Source organism: Sander lucioperca, chromosome 11 (assembly GCF_008315115.2).
Source record: "Sander lucioperca isolate FBNREF2018 chromosome 11, SLUC_FBN_1.2, whole genome shotgun sequence".
Taxonomy (NCBI): domain Eukaryota; kingdom Metazoa; phylum Chordata; class Actinopteri; order Perciformes; family Percidae; genus Sander; species Sander lucioperca.
Genome location: NC_050183.1, coordinates 38,381,263 through 38,390,956, shown reverse-complemented (window position 1 = coordinate 38,390,956; position 9,694 = coordinate 38,381,263).

The following is a 9,694-nucleotide window of genomic DNA, read 5'->3' as shown; positions in this document are numbered from 1 at the left end:
TCGGCATAATTAAAGTATTTACAGTTTGAATTTCGTCACGCCACTTACATAACATGTACCCCAATGTCTTATAAAGTTAACTATGGTGTCCGATTTCAATTTAATGCATTTTTGTGAACATTAGGGATTTCATTAGCTGCTACTGTCCCTTCAATCCAATGAATCGCGGCTAGCTGCAGGCCCTGGAGCTCCATCAGGGCCTCGGTATTTTGCAGTCCAGTAACCCAGAACCGGTGACTTTGCGCGGGTATGGAGCGCTTCCCTTTGTGACGGAGATCCAGCTAGCTCACAGCGAGCCGGAGTCTATGAAGTAGGACACGCCGGGCGGCGAGGCAGCACTGGCCGCTGTCACGTAGCCTGCTGAGCTCCTGCTGAACTGCGACACACAATCGGACAAAATTTGCAATTAGCCATCAATTTTCGTAAAACGGCCCATATTTGACCTTTACATAGTTGATTTCTCGCATAAAAAAGTCTCAGAAGTGAATTTAGTAATTAAATAGAGATATGCATGACCTAGCTAGATTCAGAAGACTAAGCTGACCTCAGGTCAGTGGTGTAGCCTATGCAAATGTTGGGGCGTGACAAAGACTAGGATTTGGGATCCTGACGTCAGCTTCCAGCTTTGTTGAGATTCGCCCGTTTTCAGCGGCAGTTTCAAAATGTGAGATTTGCAGAGGATAGGGGTGTCAATGGGATTTTGAGCTTCTATGTATGTCCTATTTACCCACCGAACTGTCGTTATTCAACTATGACAAGGTAAAATCGGTTTTGCATTCTATCACCCCTTTAAAGATATTTAAATTTCCAACATCAATGCAGGCATTGATTTGCTGATTGGCACAAATGCACCCAAAGCAATGGAGCCATGGTAAATTGTAAACAGTGAAGGAGACGGCCCATATGCAATGCGAACATTGCTTGGATGGGTAGTAAATGGCCCGTTAGGAACAAGATCAATGTCATGCCCTCTCATACAGTCAATAGTATATCAGTACATAATCTACATGAGATGCTGATTTCCCAGTATAACACTGATTTCAGTGGAAGGTTGTCTGAGGAAGTGAAATAAATGTCCACTGAGGACAGGCGTTTTTTGAAAATAGCGGATGAGTCAGCCACAATTGTGAATGGACATTACAGTCTTAAGTTACCTTTCAGAAAAGATAATGCTATGCTTTCCAATAACCGTTGCATTGCTGAGCAACTGATTGAAATGACAGTTTTAAGATAAACAACATTTACAACTTGTCAAGTTAAGTTTAATTGATGCACTTTTCTCAGTATTTGATTTTCTTTCATTTAACATCTGAATACAAAATGCTACTACTATTATTAACCTTTTGCAAAAGTTTTTGTGCAAGGCCCAGTAATGTTTGGCCCTCATCCCCTGGGGCCCACTTACGTAATTTAAAAACTAAAGGAAGGCTAAAACAATCCGATTCACGATTTAAATAGACCCCCCCCCCCAAAAAAAAAAATCAATCTGCAGATAATAAAGAAATTGTTCAATAGAAGAGTTGTGGACGAAACAAGACATTTGAGGACGTCATCTTGGACTCTAGGAAACTCCACATTTTTCACCATTTTCAAATAATGTTCAACAGAAGTTTTAACTTTATTTTGTTTTGACTCATTGATCACTGAAAGAATGTCTGAAAGAATGTCCCTGCCTAAGCAAACTGGAGTAGATCTAGTTCAGTATTGACTTCAGATTTCAGTATGGATACCATGTATTTTTCAAAACATTTCATAACAACAGAAGTTAAAGCCACCGGTCTATAATCGTTGTTTTCTGTAGAACAGGGTTTCTTTGGAATGGGAATGATGGTAGATTTTTTCCAGAGAGCAGGAACCAGATGGGAATCTACAGACCTCTGAAACGCAGGGCACCACGCAGGGGTTAGCTCTGCAGCAAAGGTCTTAAGGAGAAAAGCAGAGATGCCATCCGGGCCTGCAAATTTCTTTTTACATACATGGCTGAAAAGTGACTGAATTTTGAGGGGATCAACTACTAACCTAGAACAGGGGTCAGTTGTAAATGACTGCATAACTACATTATTACATTCCAAAGAGTAGTCCTGTGTATCAAACCTCAGAAAGAAATCATTAACTTCATCTGCTTTACTCTGCTCATCATATGTTGTGAGGCCCTTTCTATGTGTTGTCATATTTGTCATAACAGATTTCATGGAGACCCAAAGTTTTTTAGAGTCCATAGAGGCAAAATTCTGTTCTATGACATCCCTATGTTTCCTTCTTACATCCCTTAATAACTGATTAAGCTCCCTTTGAACTGATTTCAAACCCCATCCTATCATGATTCCTAAAAGCCAGGAATCTTTTTTTCCGGTTGATACAGTCCTTTAACTCTCTGGTGATGTATGGCTTATTGTTAGGGTAGATTGTAATAACCTTCTTAGTGGCCACACAATCCTCACAGAATTTAATATAATCCGTAATAGTGTCAGTGGCCTCATCAATACCCAAACCATGGAAAATGTCCCAATCTGTACAGAGAAATGAGCCCTTCAATGTCTCTATACTGCCTCTAGTGGTTTACTGCTCTTCAAAACAGTCTTATAAGTAGGTATTAGATGGAGTGTATTATGGTCAGAATTTGACAAAGGGGGCTTTGGACTGGCCCTGTATGCATGTTTTATATTACCATAACATTCGTCCAACACTCTATTGTCTCGGGTGCCACACTTGACATATTGTTCGAATCCAGGAAGGGAAAGTTCCAATTTACAATGGTTAAAATCTCCAAGAATTAAAACCGGGGCTCCCGGAGTGCGTAGCAGTTGTTGGTGGACACAGTCTGCAACACGAGCCGCGGCTCAGGCCGCATTCCCGCTGGGTGGCACATACGCTGAGCAGATTATGATGTTGCTAAACTCCCTCGGGAGGTAAAAGGGTCTTAGAGAAATGCACAGCAATTCAATATCAGGGCTGCACACAGTCTCTCTCACAGAATAGTTCCTGCACCAGCTGTCACTCACAAACACACAGATACCTCCTCCTCGACTTTTCCCCAAAGTTTTATCCCTGTCTGCACGAACAAGGGAGAAACCCTCCAGCTCAATCAAGGAGTTGGGGATGTCATCGTGGAGCCAAGTCTCAGTAAATACCAACAAGCCCGCCTCACAGTATTCAAAACATAAACTCATGTTGATACGGAGCTCCTCCATTTTGTTTTTAAGAGAGCGAACGTTGCTCAGGATCATACCGGGCAGCGGAGGTCTACTGCCTCTCCGACGGAGACGCTGTCGGGTCCCCCCACGTTGGCCTCTCTTCCGTAGTATTCTGCGAAATGGCAGGATTTTAAATACCTCGGGCAGGTTGAATAAATCCGCGGGCGGCGATGTTGTTCTTTGGCACATCCTTAAAAGCTGCCCGACAATCAGTACCAGAGCTTCACCCTTGTGCTTTCTTTTCCAAGAAACTGTCTCCCACAGAAAAGCACTACGACATAGGAAACCGAGAGCTACTGGCATTGAAGCTGGCGTTGGAGGAATGGCGGCATTGGCTGGATGGAGCAGAGCAGCCGTTTGTGGTCTGGACCGACCATAAAAACGTATACATCCAATCTACCAAAAGTAGCATTCCTTCCCTACCCTCCTCCTGCGTTGTGGCTGCAGTACGGTGAGGGATCGAGTCACTCGTGAAAACGGCCCAAGCTACGGTCTCAGGTGCTGCATTGGGTTCACACCTCCCACTTCGCATATCACCCTGGGATGTAGCATACTCTGTGACATTGTTAAAGAGACACTTCTGGCGGCTCGTTCTACCTGTGCTCGGGGTAAAGCCTCTCACCAGTCTGCCTTGGCTCTGCTGCAACCTCTCCCAGTTCAGGATGCCCATGTAGCTCTGGACTTTGTCACCAGCCTGCCTAAGTCTGAAGGTAATTATACTATACTTACCATTGTGGACAGATTCTGTAAATCTGCCCACTATATAGTATTACCAAAATTACCGACTGCCAGTGAGACAGTGGACCTCGTAGTCCTCCAACATGTATTCCGTCCCCAATGAATACCTGTGGACATCGTGTCTGATAGAGGCCCAGAGTTCATTTCTCGTGTCTGGAAAGTTTTCTGTGCTGCTCTGGGTGCATCTGTTAGTCTGTCCTCAGAGTTCCATCCCCAATCCAATGGTCAGACCGAGAGAGCTAATCAGGACCTGGAAGCCCTTCGTTTTGTGGCTGCTCAGCATCCGTCCTCCTGGGCCAAACATCTCCCGTGGATTGAGTATGCCCACAACTCCCTGACGACCTCTGCCACTGGTCTCTCACCTTTCAAGGTAGCCCTGGGATACCAACCCCCCTTGTTTTCCGCCCAGGAGAGAGTTGGCTGTCCCCTCGGTTCAGGAGAACCTTCGCCGCTGCCACAAAGTTCAGAGCGACGCCCGTGAGGCCCTGCTTCGGACCACTGAACGGAACAAGAAGGTGGCAGATAGGCACAGGACCCCTGCGCCCCTCTTTCAACATGGTCAGGAGGTTTGGCACTCTTCCAAAAACATTCCTCTTCATACTGAGTCTCGCAAGTTGTCGCCGCGGTATTTGTGACCTTTTGTGGGGTTTTTTGGAGTCAATTGTTAATCCCTCTGCTGTCCGATTGAAGTAGCCGCAGGCGATGAGGATTCACCCTACGTTCCACTTTTCACAACTGAAACCTGTGTCCTCAAGTCCTTTGTGCCCGACTGCGGATCCCCCACCACCTGCTCGGATTATTGATGACCATCCGGCCTACACGGTCCGGAGGCTCCTGGACGCTTGGAGGTGGGGTAGGGGTCTCCAATATCTGGTTGATTGGGAGGGTTATGGGCCAGAGGAGAAGACGTTTTGTTTTGGATCTGTAGTTGATCAAAGACTTTAATCGTGACCATCCGGACAAGCCTAGCGGGACGCCAGGAGGCACCCGTTGAGGAGAATAATTGTCCTGTGTGTGTGTTCTCTCCCCTTTTCCCTGTTGTGTCTGTGTGTGTTGTGTTGCTGACTCTGCCTGGAAGTAGGTCAAGGGGCGTGGCCGGTCGATCGTTCCTACCTGCAGAGCACAGCTGCTGTCTATTCCACTAACCACTGCCTGCAGAGCACAGCTGCTGTCTATTCTACTAACCACCCCTGCAGTATTTATACCCGGGCGGAGCTCACCATCAGCGCCAGATCGTTGCATCTACCAGTGTGGTAACTTGGCTCTAAGTTTAGACTTTGTTCGTTTCTAGTTTTGTCCTAGATCTGTATTCCTCGTGCTTATGTTAACGCCCTGCTTCTTTGTTCAGACCTTCGCCTCAAGACCTGCTGCCGTTGTCTGCTGTTCCGCCAGCTTATCACCGCTCAGCTCATCGCCGCTCAGACTTTGCCACCTACCTGTTCAGATTCAAGAGAGACTGTTTGGACGCCCCACCCCCTGCCCGCCTCAGCATCGATCCAGTTCTGAGTCCTCAAGCCCTGTTCCTATCGTCCTAGGTTACTTTAAGTACAGACTCTCATTAAAACGTTTGAAATCGTCACTGTGTCAGTGTGTGGTTTCTCTGTGTGGTCAGAACCCCAGTCTTAACAGTCTGTACTCTCTCACTGGAAAACTCGTATATCCCATGCATGCTCTCGTTGGCATGGTTTCTTGCTTAAATGTAAGCAGCACAGCTGTGCCATCTTTTTTAAACCTACGGGCAGACTCAATCTCAGCTCACTGTAAATGTTTAACTATGGCACTCTCAGTAATGTCAGAGTTAATGTATATTACTCCCTTAACATCTCTACCCGCCAGAACAAACAATTCAATTGGCCTGTTAATTAGGTGGTGGGCTCTCATAGCATTTGTTTTTTGGCCTTCTGTTTTACAGAAAATCATATTTCCCTTTCTCAACATTCTACAAGTACACTTCCCATTTTATCCTTTATATCATCAGACAGTCTGGGGGGGGTTTACAGCTTTATCACTGTTATCTTTAAACTTAACAAGAAACTTAAATCCTCCTTCGTCATCAAACTTTGACATCTTCCTAAGGTCTTGGTCCTCATCACCCTCACTTGATCGATTCAACCTGTCCCTTTTCTTGCCGTCTTCACTCTTTTTGTTGCCCTTCCTCCCTTGGCTACCTCCCGAAGCCATCCCAAAGCTATCCCCTCACCGGGGAGCCTGTGGATTTAGTCCTAAAGTCCTGCTTATTGACCGTATATATTTGCAACCAACACATTCTCACACCCATCTCGTAAAATATGGACGCTTGGTCAGGTGCCTTTGTCGTTCTTATTGACGCTAAAAGTCTCCTTTAGCGCTTAAGGTAAACGCGCTTGGTTGGGACTATTGCCGTCCCTTTAGCGCTATAAGTAAACGCACTTGGTCGGGACTATTGCCGTCCCTTTTGGCACAGTTATGTTAAGGAAAAGGTCGTGGTTGGGCTTACGGTTCCGTGACACGCGGGAACCTCGGGACTGTTGGGTTTAGCCTTTTTCCTCGCATCAGACGCTGACAGCAGTGCTTAATTTGTAAAGTGGGAGGTCCCGGAGCGCAGAGGGGGGTTGGATCCGGCGACTCAAAACAGGGGTTGGAGGTAACAGAACAAAAAAAATATTACACTGCCAACGTAGCTTCTCTGACTAAAAATATCTAAACAACGCTGTGTGTACATTAGGGCAATGTTTCTTTTTATTTCAGAACATGCATTGGTGCAAAATGTAAAAAAAATAAATAAATACACTGCAACAATCGTTTTCACAAGCAGCAATTATCCATCGGACTATTAAATTAACCAAAAAACCCACCGTGGTCTCAACATTCTTGATCGGTGGAAACGGTTTTTGCTTGTTTGGGATCCGACTGGCCAGCGTATTTGAAAAAGTTAAGCAAACTTTGTTGTCTTTTTGGCGTGAAATTAGGCTATAACAGCAATCTCAACCAGCACAAGCGCTTGTGTCACTTGAAGTGCAGCGCAGCGCTGTTGAAGTGCCTCCCCTCCATTCCTCTCCCTCCTCCATCTAACTTACCCTGAAAATTCACCTCAAAATGCATCGAAAATGCTAACACAAGATTTTTGTGGAACTTCAGTGGGGAATAAAGACAAGACAGATAACAAAATTGAACACTACACAAACAGTAATTAATTTTTTTCATTTAGGTGGTTAATTTTTCATGGTGACACAGTACCAGAACCAATAAAAAAGGTTCCGGATCCAACGTCGGAGGTGCCGGAACTTGTTCCGGCGTGTTCCGGCTCAAATTAAGCCCTGGCTGACAGCCACTGTCCAAACATCCTTATTTTACGAGTTCGGAATGAGAACGGGTTGTTGCAAACTCCAAACCTGTCAGATAGTACAAACTCACCAGCACACGCTGATTCAAACTGACCGCCGCTGATGCTTCCTGATCCTGACCGAAATGCAGCTGAACAATCCACCTAGCATTCAGCTGTCACACCATACTGAAGGTAAAGGTTCTTCACTGAACGTAGAAATCTCTGCTGAAGGATCCACCGCACGTATTTTTAGCTTTTGGCATGTTTGCTAGATCCCGGGCGATGGGTGCTTGAGGCCCTTAAGGCCAAAGTGCCCTTTTTTTTCATCATATTTTTTCTTTGATGTTGACCCACAAGTGGTCCGTTTAGGAAGAATATTTAACATTAACTAGAACTGCAAGCAGTTATGACGGGGTCCAAGCCTCCCTGCGCCTGTTGCCCCCGACAACCCGGGGAGCGCACGAAAGCGGAACTCAAAGCATAACGGTGGTCGAGAGGTTTGAGCTGCAAGGTCTGTGGTACATTGCCATTGAAAATATCCCATTAACATTGATTAAGGGCCAAAACTGGTCTACGGTGACTATAGTGCCCCCTAATGGCTGATCTTTGGCCGAAATATGGTACAGAGCATCAGAGCGGCATCCTAAACAAGCATCACAAGTTTCATGTTAATAGCAATTACTACGGCAGAGAAATTGCAATCGCAAATGTCCCATTTACATGTATTGAGTTATTGGCCAAAACACAAACGTTGATTATAGCGCTCCCTAATGGCCGATCTTCGCCAAATTTGACACAGAGCATCGTAGCGCAATGAACAATAATCTCTCTTTTGGTCTTAAAAAGAGCATACTTTTACCTAGCAAAATTGTTTTGATAACTTTTGGTCAGGTCCATCTGGAGATCCTAGATACCAGGTTTTGTGCAGATTGGTCGCACGGCCTAGGAGGAGTTAGAAAAAGTTGGTTTTGCACATTGCGCAATATTGCGAAAAAATGTCTTAGCGTAAATGGGCGCAGCCTATATCATGTGATTCAGCTTGGTTCAAGGAATATGTGGATGTAAGGCTTTCTAATGTGCGATGAGTAATGAACGAGTTATAGGGAAAAACACTTATGACATAATTTTAGCGTCACCTAGTGGTCCACATGTGTAGATTTTGGTAGATGAGGTCCATGACCCATTGTACATCTACACTGTTTCGATTGATAAATCGCGATTTTTCACGCATAAAAGTCTAGGCGAAAATGGGCGTGGCCTATATCAGGAGATTCAGCTGGATCCAGGAACACAAGGATATATGGTTTTTGAATGTGCGTTGTACGGTTTGGGAGTTATAGGGCCAAACACGTTTTTTTCTGCTATAGCGCCACCTAGTAGTGTAAGTGGATCAATTGTTGCGCCTGAGGTCCCTACAGGATTCTGGACCAGTCCTAAAAATGGCACCCCCCCCCCTCCCCACCATGTACGGTTTAGGTTGTAGCGGGACTTTTATCAACGGAAGTATAATCTCTAGAAAAACAATAGGGTTCCACAGCCCAGAGCCATAGAGAGAGAAGAGTTGACACACTTCTTTGATCTCGCTAGCGGGGTGGTCACGTGGTTCATGTAAGACTGTATAATTCCAAACACACGCCATGCTGTCATGTTCTTCTATGGGACTGGCAGCAGCGATTGCGATATTGAATGGTAAATATAAATGATACACACATACCCAAGTATTTGTTTGATTGTTATTGCATTATTGCATATTTGTAAATGTCAGTTTTACAATTGGAGTGGTAGGGTAACAACTGAAAGCTATGTATAAGTATTACTTAGATACGTTTAAGTTTTGGAGGGAAGGCTTCACGTTCGTGTTAGCATGGGTAGCATTAGGCTACTGGCTTTAGTGGCTTAACCTTAACTTTTACTTTACTACATCTGTTTTGAAATTAAAGACGATTCAAGATGTTCTTTTTTGCGCAACTGGACTATTGGATTTTCCTTGATTTTGCTTGTAATTACGATTCACTTACCCGTGGTCAGAGAGCATTGAGAAAGCAGAGTAGCAACAGTCCATTCAGCATTTAGTGTCCAGCCCACTTTTTCTGATGAGGCAGGAGTTGACCACACAACCATGATCATTTTAAGACTAAGCCATACACAAAGTATCAAATATATTATAGAGTAACAACACATTACGCTTGGATGAATGAATTAAATAGTATTTTTTTATTAAACAATGAGTGAGACAACAATAATGTGTGTGTGTGTGTGTGTGTGTATCTAACTGGAAAAACAAGAACAAAGTGAAGGAACAGGGATGAATATTGTGTATATATATAAGTGTTAAGAAGAGAGGAATACGGTGGGGGAAGGAGACAATTAACAATAAAAATAAGATTTACCGCTGGCACCCCTGGTTAAAAACCCTCCAGTAAATGCAAATTCCACTGCCTAACATGAGATTATTACA